This window comes from Scyliorhinus torazame, chromosome 17 (assembly GCF_047496885.1).
Source record: "Scyliorhinus torazame isolate Kashiwa2021f chromosome 17, sScyTor2.1, whole genome shotgun sequence".
Lineage (NCBI taxonomy): Eukaryota > Metazoa > Chordata > Chondrichthyes > Carcharhiniformes > Scyliorhinidae > Scyliorhinus > Scyliorhinus torazame.
Genome location: NC_092723.1, coordinates 29,532,305 through 29,550,815, shown reverse-complemented (window position 1 = coordinate 29,550,815; position 18,511 = coordinate 29,532,305). Strand labels below are relative to the sequence as shown.

General features: G+C 45.4%; 1 protein-coding gene across 2 annotated transcripts in view; it reads right to left on the bottom strand.

The window, feature by feature from the left end:
- Positions 1-11,672: 11,672 nt before the first annotated feature.
- Positions 11,673-18,511, bottom strand: part of LOC140393809 (membrane cofactor protein-like) — a 74,684-nt gene continuing 67,845 nt past the window's right edge. For both annotated transcript variants that reach the window (XM_072480271.1, XM_072480273.1), the window contains one exon: positions 11,673-13,830. The gene's annotated coding sequence lies outside the window, so the exon portion shown is untranslated. The remainder of the gene's footprint in view (positions 13,831-18,511) is intronic.

Sequence of the window (18,511 nt, the reverse complement as noted above, 5' to 3'; positions counted from 1 at the left end):
AGGCAGTAGGTGGTGAGGAGGGAGGCATCACCGGGACTGGGGTATTGTACAGCACATTAAACTACCTGTTTGCACAATCATTATGATGCCTCTGACACTTTCTTCCTCAAAGCAGGTTGACCTCCGCACCGCTTGCCCATCTGTCCAGGCATCCCCCCACCCCCCACGGAGCTCAGCCACCCTCCAGCTACGGAAAGGTCTCCGGAGATGTTCGGGTGTTGTATGTGTGGTGTTGCCTCCCGCAGTGTTAAGGCACAGTGTCCAGGCCTCAATGTGTGATTGGGATGCAAAGCAATAACTCCCACATGCTACATGGCACGCCCACCCACGGGGATCCATTTGACAACTGTGCTCACTTAACCACGATTGCCAATTACCTTTCACAATAGCCACAGGCAATGGAGCCAGAGGCCTCAGTAGTCAGTAGGGGGTATGGGTGATCGGTGGGGCAGACAGGTAGGGACAAGGGTTGCCCCCAGAACGGATAATCACGATCCAGGCATGGAGGTGCCATGAGCGGTTACCCCCTGGTTACCCTCCCAGCACCCCCCCCCCCCCCCCCACGGCCTTTGGTGGCCCACTCCTGCCGTGCGTCCCCCGCCAAGCACTGGGGCGGCCAACCCAGAGGCCCCGGTCTCTACTTGTGAGCAAAGATGGCAACTCATCTCCTCGGCTCGCCACAGAAGCCCTCCTGCCAGGTTGGTGTTTTTAAAAAGGAGTACTAATCGGCGCCAGAATCAGCACTTGCTGGGGGGGCCGGCAAATGACTGGAGGCAGTTGGATGACAGGTGGCTCTCGTTAACTGTATGGAAATAGGGCTCAAGTGGGTGATAATTGTTTTCTCACCATGCTACGGCAAGATTCCGATTTCGCCTACAGGAACGGGCCGGTTGCTTCGCAAACTGTTTGGCACCTGGCGCGGATCTCGTCTTTGGCCTCTCCCGCTATTCACCAGCCTGGTTATGCTTGAGCGAGAGCGCAATGAGGCCAGACCCAATGAATGATTGAGATGGAAGAGCAATGCTCACAGAAATCATGTGAATATAATAGGATTTCCTCATTGCATCTTCTCATCATCATCCATGAATCTAACGGCAATGAGTGCATCCAAGTTCATCTGCCTTACTTAGACATCGCCAATGCCGCATGGCTAACATATTCTCCTCAGCCTCCTCCCCATCTACATCCTTCTTATTGGAGAAAAAAATGCCCCTCCACCTCAGGCAGTACAACGCCAGGTTGTAGAGTTCAGCGAGTGACAATAATGCCCAAACCCTTTGTGTAATGTATTGCAGGGCTCCATCAGACTAGTCCAGGAACCGCAACCCCATCTTCAGCATCCCTGTGGTCTGCTCTACCAAAGTGTGAGTTGCAGCATGATCATCATTGTATCCTGTCTCAGTTGCACTCTGTGACCTCCGTGCAGGCGTCACGCGTGTCAACAAACTTCTCAGTGGGTAGCCCTTGTCCCTGAGGAATCAACTTGCAGCCTTTATGGTCCCTGAAAATATCAGGGATCTGAGAGTGCCTCAGAATGCAAGAGTCCTGCACAGTTCCTGGCAATCGAGCACACACCAGTGAGTAAATGTCCTTGCGGTTCACTACTTGATAGTTCACAGCTTGATGCCAATGAACTCTTGAGTGTTCTGTGAGTGCAGTCAATAGCACCCTGCACCCGTGGAGAACCAGAAATCTGCGCAAATCTTATTGATCTTGCATCCTGGTTTGCCCGGTGCTGGTCGAAATGCACAAAATTGTGCTCGCTCATGAAGATTGTGTCCACCATCTCTTGGATGCACTGGTGTGCTGGAGACTTGCAAAATCCCACCTGTGGAGACCTGGAAGGAGCCACTGTAAACATTTTGTTGCAGTCAGCTTCAGTGACACTGGCAGTGGATGTCTTTCAAGTTCCTGTGGCACCAGATGCTACAGAAAGTGGTAGGTGTGACCAACTAAACCACTGGACATATGTAGTCTTCGCCGATACTGGTTCTCTGTAGGTATGTCACCCTGGGTCTCGTGTTAAGCCTCCGAGCAACGGTTCTCTGGGGTTCATCCTCTGCCTGGGGAGCAAGCCCTGCTATCCCATCCTCTTTATGGTTCTGATCCTGCCTTTTGTGAACCAGGCACCTCCATTGATCTTTCCTTCGCTCCAGCCTTTTAGCAAGAATGACAGCAATTTCATCATGCTCCATGTTTCCCATATTCTCCTCACTGCAGTATCAAAGAGAGACTTGACAGTTAACATGTCTCCTAAGGACCACTCTTTGTTCCATTCATCATCTGAAGCTGCCTCTCAAAGCTCAGTGACTCAGATCCTGGCCAGAACATTGATGCCCAGTCCTTACCTTGTATACTGGCTCGTCTTTCAGGCATGCATCGAAGGCTTCCAGCTTACCGAACAGTGGCATTTGAACTTTTATGTCCACACGTTCCGGGGATAGTAATTGTCCGGGCCGGCTAAGCGGTTCCACAAGCGAGTTTGAATTTTCCTTTGGTTTCGCTGCCAGTTTAGTAACTTGAGGAAGCCAGTGGTAGTTGAACAAGGATTTATTGAACTACGTACAATACTCGGCCCACCACAGTAACTCTCTCCCAATCTAGTCCTTGTTGGGAGAACCAACAGCAGTGGGCCCTGCTTGGTCCGGCTTTTATGTGCAATCTTTAACAAACTCCAGCCGGGTTGCTGCTGCCCCCTACCTGCAAAGCTCGTACTCCACAAGTCCCATGGGGAGACCAAAAATGGTTTCTCCGTGGTCCTATGACAATTCACTTCAATTACAACTTTTTATGTCCACATCCATAACTTGTTACTGCATACTTACAGGACCAACCACACAATGGCACTGTTTTATCCCTTCTTATTTTCACTGTCCAAAAGGTATTTAAATTACAAAGGGGCGGGTGAGGTAGATAAGCAGCATGAACACAGGCCTCGGCAGGCATGGAGCAGGGCGAGGAACCAAGATGGTGCCACAAACAGCCACTCGGGAGTGCTTCAGGACGAAGGGAGACCCTGGAGTGCAGGGGCGCAGCCACGTGGCGTACGTACAGCTGGCGGCCATGGTGGGTGCCCCCCGGGACAAAAGGAAACCCCAGAGCCCGACCTCATGGTGAGAGCGGTGACCGTGGCCATTTTGTACGGCCCCCAATGAAGAGAAACCCCGGAGGGCAGGGGCGCATCCACCAGGTAAGTATGGGTGACCCCGCAGGACCGAGGAGTCAAAAACCCCTCACCAGGATTGTTACCTGGAACATAAGGGGACTCAACGGCCTGGTCAAAAGATCCAGAGTCTTCACCCACCTATGAAGCCTGAAAGCAGACATAATCTACCTACAAGAGATGCACCTGAGGGAGAAGGACCGACGGCTGGTAAGGAAGGGTTGGGTGGGACAGACATACCACTCATGCTGCGGGACAAGAGGAGTAGCAATATTAATTAGTAAGAGGACGAGGTTTAAGGAAACCAAGACAGTTACGGACCCAGGGGGACGGTACGTCAAGGTCAGCAGTGTCCTGGAAGGGGCACCGGTCGTGCTGGTAAATGTGTACGCTCCCAACTGGGACGACACAGAATTCATAAAGAAGACCATGGCAGAAATCCCCGACCTTGACACATACCGACTGATCATGGGGGGCGACTTCAACTGTGTACAGGACTCACTGACCGACCGATCAAACCCCAGAGCAGGGAAAAAGACTGGCATGGCTGGGGAACTAGGAGCATTTATGGAGCAGATGGGGGCGGTGGACCCATGGAGGTTCCTGCACCCGGGAGAGAAGGAATTTTCATACTTCTCACAAGTACACAAGGTATACACCCGTATCGGCTTCTTTGCATGGGGGAATCGGTGCTTCCAGGGATCACGGGAACGGAGTACTCCGCGATCGTTATCTCTGACCACGCTCCACACTATATGGATGTGAGGTTGGAGACAGGCCGTGCCCAGCACCCCAGTTGGCGACTGGACACAGACCTCCTGGCCGACAAGGCCTTCTGTCAGAAAACATCGCGGGCCATAGGCGACTACGTGAGTAACAACCAAAATGGGGAGGTCTCACCCTCCACGTTCTGGGAGGCACTGAAGGCCGTGATTAGAGGAGAGATCATAGCCTACAAGGCAAGCAGAGATAGGGAAGAGAGGGTGGCCAGGCAACAACTGGTGGACTCCATCCTGGAAGTCGATAGAAAATACTCCGAGGCCCCATCCGTAGGACTGCTGGCGGAGAGGAAAAAGCTGCAAATGGACTTTAACCTGCTGTCCACTAGGTAAGCAATGTACCAACTCCGTCAGACACAGGGGCCCTTCTACGAACACGGTGACAAGGCTGGCCGCCTATTGGCTCACCAGCTGAGAAAGCAGGCAGCCAGAAGGGAAATGGCGCAGGTAAAGGATAGCAGAGGCAGACTGGTAACAGAACCAAAGGAGGTAAATCCCGCATATGAGTCCTTCTACCGGGGACTGTACACCTCGGAGCCCCCGAACGGGGATGAAACTGTTCCTTTATGGACTGGAACTACCAGTTGTGGGGGAAGACAGATGGGTGGACCCAATGGGTTCCCGGCAGACTTCTACAAAAAATTTGCACCAGTCCTGGCCCCACACCTAAGGGATATGTTCGCGGACTCACTGGCAAGGGGCACCCTGCCCCCAACGCTAGCGCAGGCCACAATTTCACTGATACCCAAAAAAGATAAAGACCTGACGGAATGTGGATCATACAGACCCATTTCACTGCTGAACGTGGATGCGAAAATACTCGCAAAGGTCCTGGCCAAAAGGCTGGAGGGCTGAGTACCAGAGGTGGTCGCAGGGGACCAAACCGGCTTTGTCAAGGGTAGGCAGCTCACAGCGAACATCAGGTGGCTGGTGAATGTAATAACGCCCCCTCAGGGGAGAGAACACCAGAGGTGGTCGTCTCCCTGGACGCAGAAAAGGCCTTCGACAGAGTCGAATGGAAATACCTCCTCGAGGTACTGGAACGGTTTGGGCTAGGAGCGGGGTTCACTGCCTGGGTGAGGCTCCTGTACAACGCTCCCAAAGCGAGCGTCCGAACTAACACCACCAGCTCTAAATACTTCCAGCTGCAGAGAGGAACAAGACAGGGCTGCCCCCTGTCCCCACTCTTGTTCGCGCTAGCCATCGAACCCCTGGCGATAGCCCTGCGGGACGCGAAAAGCTGGAAGGGAATCCGGAGAGGAGACAGAGAGCACAGAGTCTCACAGTACGCAGATGACCTGCTCCTCTATGTCTCGAAGCCACAGGAGGGACTGAAGGCAATACTGCAAATGCTGAAAGAGTTTGGAACCTTCTTGGGCTACAAACAAAAGCTGGGCAAAAGTGAGGCATTCCCAGTGAACCTAAACGGGGGGAGAGCTGGAGGGGCTCCCGTTCAAAACAGCCCAGAACAGATTCCACTACCTGAGGATCCAGATAGCCAGAGACTGGACACAGATCCACAAGTGGAACCGGACCAGCCTGGTGGAGGAAGTAAGAAGAGACCTTCAAAGGTGGGGCTCACTCCCACTCTCCCTAGCAGGGAGAGTGCAGACGATCAAGATGAACGTACTGCCAAGGTTCCTCTTCCTGTTTAGATCCATTCTGATCTTCATCCCCAAGGTCGTTTTCCAAAACATAGACAGTCTAATCATGGCGTTTGTGTGTGTGTGTGGGGGGGGGGGGGGGGGAGGGTAAGAACCCGAGAATCCCAAAACAGACACTGCAAAGAAGGAAAATCAAAGGGGGCTTGGCCTTACCAAACCTACAATACTACCACTGGGCAGCAACGGCAGAAAGAGTGAGGGGATGGGTACAAGAACCTGACACAGATTGGGTACAAATGGAGGAGGCATCCTGTAAAGGAACGACCCTCTGGGCCCTGGCTACAGCAGCACTCCCATCCCCCTCAACAAGATACACAACAAGCCCAGTGGTAGCAGCCATGCTGAGAACATGGACCCAGCTCAGACAACACTTCGGGATAACTAAAATGTCCCCATCTGCGGCAATCACAGATTTCCACCCAGCCATGCTAGATACCACCTTCAGAAGATGGAGGCGGGACGGGTGCACATTGACGGTCGGGGACTTCTACGTAGGGCATATACTGGCGACACTAGACGAACTGACGAGAAAGTGGAGGCTAGCACAAGGACAGGAAATGAGACACTTCCAAATAAAACACTTCCTCTGCAGACAGTGGGGTACCTTGGGGCCCCAGAAAGCACACTACTAGAGGGCCCGATAGGCACAAGCAACAAGAAGGGGGGCTATGTGGGAATATATACGGACAGCTACTGGACAGAGTCCAGACTCCACTGGACGAGATCAGACAGAAATGGGAGGACGAACTGGGGACAGAGGTAGGATGGGGACTCTGGAGCGAAGCACTGAGCAGGGTGAACGCCACCTCCTCCTGCGCAAGGCTAAGCCTAATGCAGCTCAAAGTGGTGCACAGAGCGCACCTGACCAGAACCCGAATGAGCAGGTTCTTCCCGGAGGTGGAGGACAAATGTGAGTGGTGCCAGAGGGGCCCGGCCAAATCACACCCACATGTTTTGGGCTTGCCCCAAGCTTGCTGGGTTCTGGACAGCCTTCTCCGAGGCAATGTCCAAGGTTGTGGGGGTTAAGGTGAAGCCATGCCCAATAGTGGCAATCTTCGGGGTATTGGAGCAGCCAGAGTTACACATGGGGAAGGGGGCCAACGCCCTTGCTTTCGCTTCCCTAATCGCACACCGGAGAATCCTGCTCGGCTGGCAATCGGCAGCACCACCCACAGCTGCAGACTGGCTCGCTGGCCTTTCAGAATTTCTCCACCTGGAGAAGATTAAGTACGCCACCCGAGGGTCAGAGGAAGGCTTTCTGGATACTTGGGGGCAGTTTGTCGGTCTGTTCCAAAACCTGTTCGAGGCCAACAATGAGTAACCTAATAAGAATTTATTTTTATTTTAAAAAAACACCTAGATAGATGAGTTACCAAAAGACTGCGCAACCCGGGATGGCGGGGGCGGAAGGAAGGCAGGGAAACCTCGAGAGATGATTCCACTCCGTCCGGAAAATAAAAGAAAAGCACAGCCGAAGCCGGGGTGGGGGGCTGGAGTGAACGGGGAAGGGGGAGGAACCATAGACCGATCCAGAGGGCAATGAAAGGCACGTAGGGTGTTAAACAAAGGACAAACTAAACCTCTGTATAATAAAATAAATTAGCGCAGACGAGAAAAATGTGATGTGTATATATACACAACTGTTTATAAATATGAGAAATGCCAATAAAAAGATTTTTTTAAAAAGGTATTTAAATTTAAAAATCCTCACAATTGAATTCACCTACTGTGCTTGATTTTCTATATCATGATCTCAAAAACATTCAGACTTGGATTTGATATTTTTACCTTGAGTACACTTCATTGAATTCAGATTGTGCAGAATGTAGTGTCTTCATTTCTCAGGATATATCAGAAAGTTTGTTTCAATCTAAAATGTTGAGTGCCATTTTGAGGCATAATTGCTAATGCCATTTGTGTCCACATCCCATGAATGGACAAGAAACTTACTAATTTCTTTTTGCAGTGCTAATGATGTGTTGGTGTTTTGCTTGTTATAGGCAACATATTAAAAATATAATTTAACATATGGCAAGGGTATTAAGTCAAATCCAATTTTATCCAGGCTCTTGCTGGTTCTTTTCTCAAATAGAAAGAAGCACTCAAAAATAAATTCTCTGAAAACTTGAAATGTTTTAAAATTCATGGTTCAGCTTGTCCTTAGAAAACAAAATTTGTTACAATAATTTACAATAACACGAGGAAAGAAGTGTCTCTAATTAATCAGATTATCTGAGTCATGTTGGTACTTTTGAGAGTTTTGTCCACACTATATGCTCAAGACTGTTTAAAGATGAACGGCTAACAATAAAAATAATCTTTATTGTCACAAGTAGGCTTACATTAACACTGCAATGAAGTAGCTGTGTAAAGCCCCGAGTCGCCACATTCCGGCGCCTGTTTGGGTACACAGAGGGAGAATTTAGAATGTCCAATTCACCTAACAGCAACTCTTTTGGGACTTGTGGGAGGAAAGCGGAAACCCACGCAGACACAGGGAGAACATGCAGACTCCACAGACAGTGATCCAAGCCAGGAATCGAACATGGGACCCTGGAGCTGTGAAGCAACAATGTTAACCACTGGTGCCATAGACTAGTGAATGGATTTCTGTATTGAAGTACGCTGCAAAATCTCATCCCCTACTACAGTGTTTTTCAAAGTATGAGCCGTGACCCCCAGGTGGGTGTTGGGAGGGTCGTGGAGTGATTGGTCGTAGTGTTCCTGCCGTGGTCTCGATCGCGGGAGAAGCGCCCAACGATTGCTACCAGAATTTATGAGAATGGAAGCCGCTGCACCTTTTAAATGAGAAGGAAATAAGGCTGTGTGCAGTCTTCTAGACATAAATGGCAGTAGTGAGCATGTCTCACATCTTGCACGCACACTTGACGTCAAGCGCCCTGAGTGTGTGTGTGTTTGGAACCAAATCATGGAGAGCTTCATCCATTTCATAGCTGCTAGCAAGCAAGGCAAGAGAACTGTGAAGATTAATCATTTTGTTACAAGAGATGGTCAGAGACACAAATAGGCAGAGTACCCGAGTCCAGGGCAGGACAGATCAGTGCTAGTGTTAGATCTGTAGACAGCTCCAGGGGCTCTGGTTAATAGTCTGCAAAGAAATTTAACTCGGGATCAAAGCAATATAAAGATGATTTCTTGAGGCATGGTTTTGTCAATTGTGCCATGCAAAACGGATGCAAAGCCCATGTATGTTATATGCAGGGAGTACTGGCAAATGGGAGAAGTTTCAGTTTTAAAAGAGAAGTTGTGGGTGAAAAACCCTTTTGAGTTTGGGACTAGAGTCAGTTATTAACCTACAGCTGACTTCAAATGAAGACTATGCTGCTGTACCTGACCTGCGACAGCACATTAAAAACACGTCAAAAGCCCATGAGGCTATCAGCATTCTGGTGTAGCATCTGCCAGGATGGCAGCACCGTAGCATAGTGGTTAGCATAGTTGCTTCACAGCTCCAGGGTCCCAGGTTCGATTCCCGGCTTGGGTCACTGTCTGTGCGGAGTCTGCACATTCTCCCTGTGTCTGCGTGAGTTTCCTCCCACAGTCCAAAGATGTGCCGTTAGGGTGGATTGGCCGTGCTAAATTGCCCTTAGTGTCCAAAAAATGTTAAGTGGGGGTTACTGGGATAGGGTAGATAGGTGGGCTTCAGTAGGGTGCTCTTTGTAAGGGCCAGTGCAGACTCAATGGGCCGAATGGCCTCCTTCGGCACTGTAAATTCTATGATTCTAGGAGCATCCAGTGCTGAGTAAAACAAGCATTTTGTTGCTATTGCCCTTCATGACAACTTAGATGTGCGATATTGGATTTTCAATTCTCACAATGATGAAGACGACACTGGCTTAAGTCTGCCTGACAGCATCTGTGGAGCGAAAAGGAAGCTAACGTTTCGAGTCTTGATGACTCTTTGTCACAATGCAATAGCAGAACAGTAGAAGCCAGAAAATGATAGAAGTGCTGGCAGTACTGAGCAGGATAATGAAAGCAGCAGCAAACATCAAAATGTTAAGCAGTTGCAAGTCGCTTCCCAAACCATTTAAAAAATAAAGATGACAGGCTCAAAACGTTAAACACGGTTTTGAAAATCTGGTGCTAAACCTGATTATTCAGATGCAGGTAGGGAAAATCCAAACTTGTGACACCATGACACTTACCTTAACTGTGCTGGAAGTATGTTCAACACCATATTGGAGTCCTTGGCAGGCACCTGAAACAGGCATCTTGCATGCTATTGATCAGCCTAACTTTTCTAATCTAGCTCCTAAATTGGTCAGAACTCAGGTACGTCCCACTCAGTTTTTCAACTTATTCTGCAGCTTAAGCAGCAGCTAAAAGGGGTCCACACAAAATGGTCAAGTTCATTTTTCTTTTTAAACTTATATTAATGAGGAGTCACAAAAGGACATCTCACCACCCCTACTGCCTGCTGCATAACTTCCCAGGACTTACCCATGCAGTCAGCATGACACCTAGTTCATATTAGTTTGGAGCAAGCTCCTTCTGCCTAGCTGACTGGTATTTGTAAACTGGCACAATTCTGTAGCTGATCAGTCTGAGGCCTCCAGCTTTTTGTGTACATATTGAACATATCATCAATTCCATGCCTAATATAAGCCATAATGACCCTCCTCTCTGACCACCCACTGTTTAATAATACAACAGGTATCTTTCTAAGAAATATAAACCTTTCAGGCAGAGAAGGCTTTTTAGTTATCTGCCAGAGGGTTTTGGAAACATTTAAATTAAGTCTATTAAAGGTGAACGGTGCTGCTTTAAATTTTGGGACATATATTTTAAATTTTGTAAACTGCTAAAGTAACATGAAACTCTGTATACTATACTACGTGCCTTAGGATAGATCTTACGTAGAATTTCATCCAAAAAAGCCACTCAAAATCACTGATCATCTTTCCACCCTTTAGCATGAGATAGTGAGCCTTAGGTCCTACCACATTCATACAATAGTTGTGGGGTCTGGTTCAGCTAAATTGGCTGGCAGCTGCAGAGCACGGCCGACAGTGTGAGTTCAATTCCTTGAGGCTAATCGGCCTGTTTTCTCAACCGTGCCCCTCGCCTGAGGTTTGGTGATCCTCAGGTTAAATAACCACCAGTCAACTCTCCCCCTCAAAGGGGAAAATAACCTATGGGATTATATAGGGTCATTGGACATTCACTATCCAGAATAGTAAATCTGGCTCAAAAAGTGCATTCATATTGTCTTCAGGAATATACATGTACCATTTTTCTAAAAGATCAGTTATGACTCAATTCATTTCCTAGGAAGGTTATCATCTTCAATGCTGGTTATTATAGATAATAGGATAATCTTCAAAGTATAAACATTTGAAGGTAAGTGGCATCATCTTGCTTTGTACAAAATGCAGCAAGTTAGATTTGGTTGGGTTAGCAGACAAAGATTGATGTGGCTCAGGGTGGCATGTGGCGCAGTGGTTAGCACTGGGATTGCGGCGCTGAGGAACCGGGTTCGAATCCCGGCCCTGGGTCATTGACCGCATGGAGCTTGCACATTCTCTCCATGCCTGCGTGGGTTTCAACCCCACAACCCAAAGATGTGCTGGTTAGGTGGATTGGCCATGCTAAATTGCCCCTTAATTGGAAAAGAAAAATAATTGGCTACTCTAAATTTATTTTTAAAAATTTCAAGAAAAAGATTGATGTGGCAAAAAACTGAATAAAAAAAAAATATATCATAACAACTTATACTTGTATATCACCTTAATGTCGTAAAATGTCCCAAAGTGCTCAAGTTCAGTACTTAAGCGTAAACAAAATTTATTATATACACCATTGAACCACAAAGTTAATTGGATCCCATCAGTGGCAAAAGTAGTTGAAAACTAAAATGGCACAAATATAAAATGGGAAAAATAATTTAAACAGATATGACTTCTGGTATTAATTAGGTATATTCAAAAATTAGAAACCAGAATCAGACTGGCATCTGTATTAGCAAAGAAAATCACATGCTCATTGCATCTTCAGGACTAAAGCATAAATGAGTTAAATCAAAAGCTCAAGACACATATCACGAACATTTATAGAATTATTTTATGCAGCATAATCAGGCACTTTAGATAAAGATAAAGTTAAGTGCCAGCATTGCTAAAATTAATATTCCTTCATTCCCCTCTTTCAAGTCAGTCACTTTGAAACTGGTTCCATTCACTGAAGGAATAATCACACTTGGTTACACCAAGACCAATTTATTTCTTTAAAACTGAGCAACATTGACCTTAAGTGTTGTTAAAAACCATTTGTTCCTGACAGGTGGACAACAGTGGCAATACGGTATTTCTTTCCCGTGCTTTGTAACTCTGGGAAAGCAATTCTGCACTGCCATCTGGAAGCAAATGGTGTTACAATGGAATGGTTTTCAGAAGGCATCAAGGATCGACCACATTGTATCTGCTTGTTCAAGTAAAGTGGTAGATTCCCATTCTTGAAAGACATTAGTAAGCCAATCGTTCTAAAAAAAATAATGTAGCACCTTTCATGGACATATTCTAATGTTAGGATCTGAATTCAATTGCGTATTTTACCATTGCTTTTTTTTCTGATAATTTATCTTTAAATTTACATATTGAGCTGCTGCAAAATAGATTTGACGTGCAGGTATAATGAAGGCACAATTTTCAAAAGACGATGTGCTACTATTGGATGCGGTACTGTCACTCTTCATAGCTTTGTATTATAGCTTTGATGGTGAAATGGAAATAGAATATGCTCTAAATTGTATGATACGTAAGTGGGTCAGGATTCAGAATTTTAAAATTCCTTCATCATATTGATGGTCAGGAAGTATGTCGGACACAAGAGCATACATTTAAATAAAGGAATGATCTTCAAACATCTAACACAACAAAATACTGTGCAAAGATTGATCTTGAACAAGGCCACCAAAACAAACATTACAGGGTAAAAAAGTTTGATTCAGCTCAAACTCTGATGTTTAAAAGTATGTATTAAAGCACAATTAACTTTTCAATGAAACAAACAAATTATTTTTACACTGAATGACCTCATCTTCAAATTGTTCATCGGAAAATACTCCCAGTCATCTATTTTTAGAAGTACGTTTCAATGGGGAGAGGCAGGAAGCACGAAACATCATGTTTCAACAAAATATGGCAGAGAAAGCAGTTTTCCTTTAGAGCTACACATCACATGGAAAGGCAACAAAATAAATTGAAGGATTTATTTTAAAACTTGAGGATTTTCACAGGTACCATATTCTAATGGAAATTTGAAGAAAAGTTAATATCAAGCTTGGTCTAATCAAATATTCTGTTTAAGGAGTTAACAGTAAGTTATTAAAAATACATTTTTCAACAACGCACCATTCTGTAATTCACACAAAAGTCTAAAAAAAAAATTCTTATAAATTTAGTGTACCCAATTCATTTTTTCCAATTAAGGGGCAATTCAGCATGACCAATCCACCTAACCTGCACATCTTTTGGGGCTGTGGGGGCGAAACCCACGCAAACACGGAGAGAATGCGCAAACTCCACACGGACAGTGACCCAGATCCGGGATCGAACCTGGGACCTCAGCGCCGTGAGGCAGCAATGCTAACCACTGCGCCACCGTGCTGCCCTCAACAAAAGTGTAAATTAAGGCGACAGTAACTCACTCACATTGCTGAAAATGCAACTACCACCTGTGTGATACAAATGCTTTTAAACAAATACATTTAAAGAAATATATTGAAATAAACAATCAGAATCATTGGGATTTTTAAACAAATTAAGTGTTCAAATCTAAATCACAACTTCTGGTAGTCAGTTTTAAATCGAGCAACACTGCACTGGCATCAAAAATGAAAAATTATCATAAAGTGCAATTGTCTAAAAGGATACAAAATCCGGAAAGAAAACTCTAATCCTTGATTAACTAAATTAGTGAAACCAAAGCAAAATACTGAAGATGCAAGAAGTCCGAAATAAAAGAAGAAATTATTGAAAATACTCGGCAGGTCTGGCAACATTTGTGGATAGAGTAGCACGCTAATGTTTCAGGTCATAGATCTTGCCAGATTTGCTGATTATTTCCAGTATTTTCTGTTTAAAATAGTGAGAGATGCAATAAAACATCAAAATTAGATGCTTCAATCCATTTGTCTGAGATGGGATCAACTGAAGTATGACATTGCCAGAGGTTAAAATCTATTACTGTTCAGAATTTTGATCTGTGGGGGGAAATACAGCGAATTAGAAAAAAAATCTTAAAATTAGTCAGACTTACACACATAGAGGATGGTAAGATAATAACTGCATTAACACAAGTGTGGTTAGTAAAGACCGGAAATACAATACGCAAATAGACCTGAAAGGTTAACTGTTTGGCTCTTCGCAGATGCTGTCAGACCGTGGAGAACTTCCAGCATTCTGCTTTTATTTAAACAACTTATCTGTTGTATGACTAGCTTTTAATCATTATGAAATCAAACAACTGAACACTTAGCATTTTCATTTCAGTTTTGAAGAGGTAAATTCAACAAAATAACATGAAATATGTTACTTTTAACAAAGTAAAATATCACACGGTTATACAATGGAGCTTTATGAAGAGAAATTGGGCACTAAATCACAACATGAAATTAGGGAATATGGCCAGAAGTTTGGTAAAAGAAATAGGTTTAGAGGTGCATCTTAAAAGAAGGAATGGGAAGCAGAGAGTAGCTTTCAAAATTGGATCAATATTTGAAAATAAATTATTTGAGAAATGAAGAAAGAGCAGGAGTGCGGAACTGGATTGCTCTCTGAAAGAACGGAGAATGAATGGGCTGAATGGTCGCCTTGTATGCTGAATTATCATTTTTATGATTCCATCCAGAGGTATGTTGAGTTAGCTATTTGGTTTATTTTAAACGAGTAAACGCATCCCTATGATTATGAAATAGATTACATTTTTAATACAGGTCTTCATGTTCCATCAAGGCTTTCAATTAAAAACTTATTTTAAACGAGGGGCCAAGTGTCACAATTTTAAACTTATAGATTTCATCTGTTTATCAGTTGTAGGGAGAACCTAAATTATATTATAGTAACCCATTAAAGGCAACATCTGAAAAACAGTAACTCAGCAGAGGACAGCCATCAGCATTTTGGAAAAGCTATTTCATTAATTAAATATCCTTGTATATAGTTCATACAGGGAGCGCTCCTTGCCTTTCTTTGGAATGCCCAGTGAGTCAGTCTATTTATTTGTAACTTGCACTTGAATATCTCACATCTCTCTGAAAATTCTACCTCCTTAGCTTCAGTTTTCAACACAATCATCTCCTCACTTGACTCCCAATCCTGTCTGCCCCCAGCTGTAATTTTACCATTTTATATCTGAGGGCTATCAAGTGTAGCACAGCTGGTGCATAACTGGCTTGGTCACAAACCTTCAGGAGGCAAATACAATGTGAAATGCAACACAGACTAGAAAGAAATACAAACATGTGAATTAGGAGCAGGAATAGGCCACTCAGTCCCTCGAGCCTGCTCCACCATTCGATAAGATAATGGATAATCCAATTATAACTTCAACCCCACATTCCTATCTATCCCCGATAACCTTTCACCCGCTTGCATATCAAGAATCTATCTAGCTCTGCCTTAAATATATTCAAAGACTCTGCTTCCACTGCCTTTTGAGGAAGTGAGTTCCAGAGACTCACAACCCTATTAGAAAAACATTTCTCATCTCTGTATTAAATTAGATTATTTTTAAACAGTGACCCCCAGCTCTAGATTCTCGCACACGAGGAAACATCTTCTCCACATCCACCCAGTCAAGACTTCTCCGGATCAAGTTGTCTCTCGTGCATACGAATCTAAATTCTCCAACCGTACCTCATAAGACAACTCACCCATTCTTGGTATTAGTTTAGTAAACCTTCTTTAACTGCTTGTCATGCATTTACATCTTTCCTTAAACAAGGAGACCGATACTGTATACAATGCTCCAGATGTGGTCTCACCAATGCCCTGTACAACTTAAGTATAACCCCTCCTACTTTTGCATTCAATTCCCCTCACAATAAACTATAACATTCTATTAGAGTTCCTAACTACTTGCTGGACCTGCATACTAGCCTTTTGTGATTCATGCACTAGGACACCCAGATCCCTCTGAATCTCAGACCTTTGTAATCTCTTACCATTTGGATAAGCTTATTTTTTATTCTTCCTGCCAAAATGGACAATATCGGATTTGTCCACATTATACAGCATTTGCCAGATTTTTGGCCACTCACTTAACACGTGTCCTTTTGTAGCCTCTTTACGCCCTCTTCATAATTTACTTTCCTACCTATCTGTTATAACCTGCCTAGTTACCATTGGCTGGGGACTAATGACAATCCCACAATCCTGTGGGAGTATGAGCTTCCCCAATGAGGGGGGGGGGGGGGGGGGGGGGGAGAAACCACTAGTAAACTCCTAGTATAAATAAAGCTGGCCAGTTCAGGAACCAGCAGGAAGGAGTATGTAGCAAGGGAAGTTACTGCTACTGTTATGTATATATGTTATAGTAAATAAATGTTATTACTTTGTATCCTCAAAACTCGTGCTGGATTCTTTGTGGCCCTTACAAAACTATCTTTGTGTGTTGTCAGCAAATTTAGAAACCATGGGCGGGATTCTCCACTCCCATGCCGAAGTGGCCGCGCCGTCGAGGTTCACGATGGCGCGATACGGCCCTGATCCCGACCGATTCAGGCCCTGACAATCGGCCAGGTTCGGAGCCACGTCATCTACACGGGCCAGGCCTTTTCGCCCGCGTAAAGGCGGCGCCGCATAGATGACGCGGCCGGCGCCAACCCGCGCATGCGTGGTTGCCGTCCTCTCTAAGTCCGCCCCGCAAGAAGATGCCGGACGGATCTTGCGGGGCCGCGGAAGGAAGGAGGTCCTCCTTGAGAGAGGGCGGCCCGACGATCGGTGGGCACCGATCGCGGGCCACCCCACATTTGAGGTTCCCCCTGGTGCAGGATCCCCCCTCGCCCCCCCAGCGTTCACGCACCGTTCACGACGGCAGCGACCAGGTGTGGACGGCGCCGGGGGGAACCCGCCGTTTTGGACTGGCCGCGCGGCCCATCCGGGCCTGAGAATAGCGGGTGTGCCGGAGAATCGCCGGAGACACCCAAAATGGCGATTCTCCGGCCTGCGGAACTTGACCGGGCCATTCCCGCCACTTGGGAGAATCGCGGGAGGGCGTCGGACCGGCATCCCGGGACATTTTGGCGGCCCAGGCGATTCTCCCAACCGGCGCGGGAGTGGAGAATCTCACCCCATATCAATTTAGAAATCATCCAAGCCATTTATATAAAATGTAAACATTTGCGCATTTGAGGCCCCAGCACTGATCCCTGTGGCGCACCACTCGTCACATCCTGCCAACCAGAAAAAGACTCATTTATGCCAACTGCTACCTGTTGGCTTGCCAAAATTCAATCCATGTCAATATGTTATCCCCTACACAAGAGCTTTTATCTTCCACAATAACGTTTAATTGACACCTTATCAAATGCCTTCTGGAAATCAAAGTACAGTACATCCACCTGGTTCTCTTTATCCACACTACAAGCGATTCCTTCAAAGAACTCCAATAAATTGTATAAACATGATTTTCCTTTCACTAAACTGTATTGACTCTACTTGATTGCCTTGAAATTTTCCAAGTGCCCTGCTATAACCTATTTAATAATGGCTTCAAACTTTTTCCCTCTGACAAATTTTAGGTTAACAGCCTGTAGTTTCCTGCTTTCGGCCTCCTCACTTTTTGAATAAAAGAGTTACAATTGCTATCTTCCAATCTACCGGAACTTTCCCCCAATCTAAGGAATTTTGGAAAATTAAAACCAAAGCATTGATTATCTCATTAGCCACTTGTTTCAAGATCTTAGGATGAAGTCCATCCGGAACAGGGGATTTATCAACTCGCAGCCCTAACAATTTGCTCAATACGGGCAGCACGGTAGCATTGTGGATAGCACAATTGCTTCACAGCTCCAGGGTCCCAGGTTCGATTCCGGCTTGGGTCACTGTCTGTGCGGAATCTGCACATCCTTCCCGTGTGTGCGTGGGTTTCCTCCGGGTGCTCCGGTTTCCTCCCACAGTCCAAAGATGTGCAGGTTAGGTGGATTGGCCATGATAAAATTGCCCTTAGTGTTGGATGGGGTTACTGGGTTATGGGGATAGGGTGGAGGTGTTGACCTTGGGTAGGGTGCTCTTTCCAAGAGCCGGTGCAGACTCGATGGGCCGAATGGCCTCCTTCTGCACTGTAAATTCTATGATAATCTATGAAACCATTTCCCTGGTGATTGTAATTTTCCTGATTTCTCTCCTTCCTTTTTCTGATTTACAGCTATTTTGGGAATGTAACTTGCGACAGATGCAAAGTACTTGTTTAATTTATCTGCCATAAACCTACTTTCCATTATCACTTCCAAAGATGCACTTTCTACAGGACAAATGCTTACTTTATTAACTCTTCTTAATTAAGTATCTATAGAAACTCTTACTGTCCATTTTTATATTACAGGTTAGCTTTCTTTTGCACTCTAGATTGTCCCCCCTCCGCCCATGTCAACCTTTTTGTCATTCTTTGATGTTCTTGATATTCTTCCCAATCTTCTGACCTGCCACTCGTTTTTGGGCAAAAAAATGCTTTTTCTTTAAGTTTAACACTGGGGGGTTTTTCTCACTGGAGTGTGTCTATTCTGAAATATGTCTTTAAATGTCAGTCACTGAACATCTGTTGATCTATCCCTGGAGTACATTTATCAGTTCACTTTAGCTAGCTCAGCTGTCAAGCCCTCCTAATTGCCTTTATTTAAGTTTAAAACATTAGCCTTAAATACGTTGTTCTCTCTCTCAAAC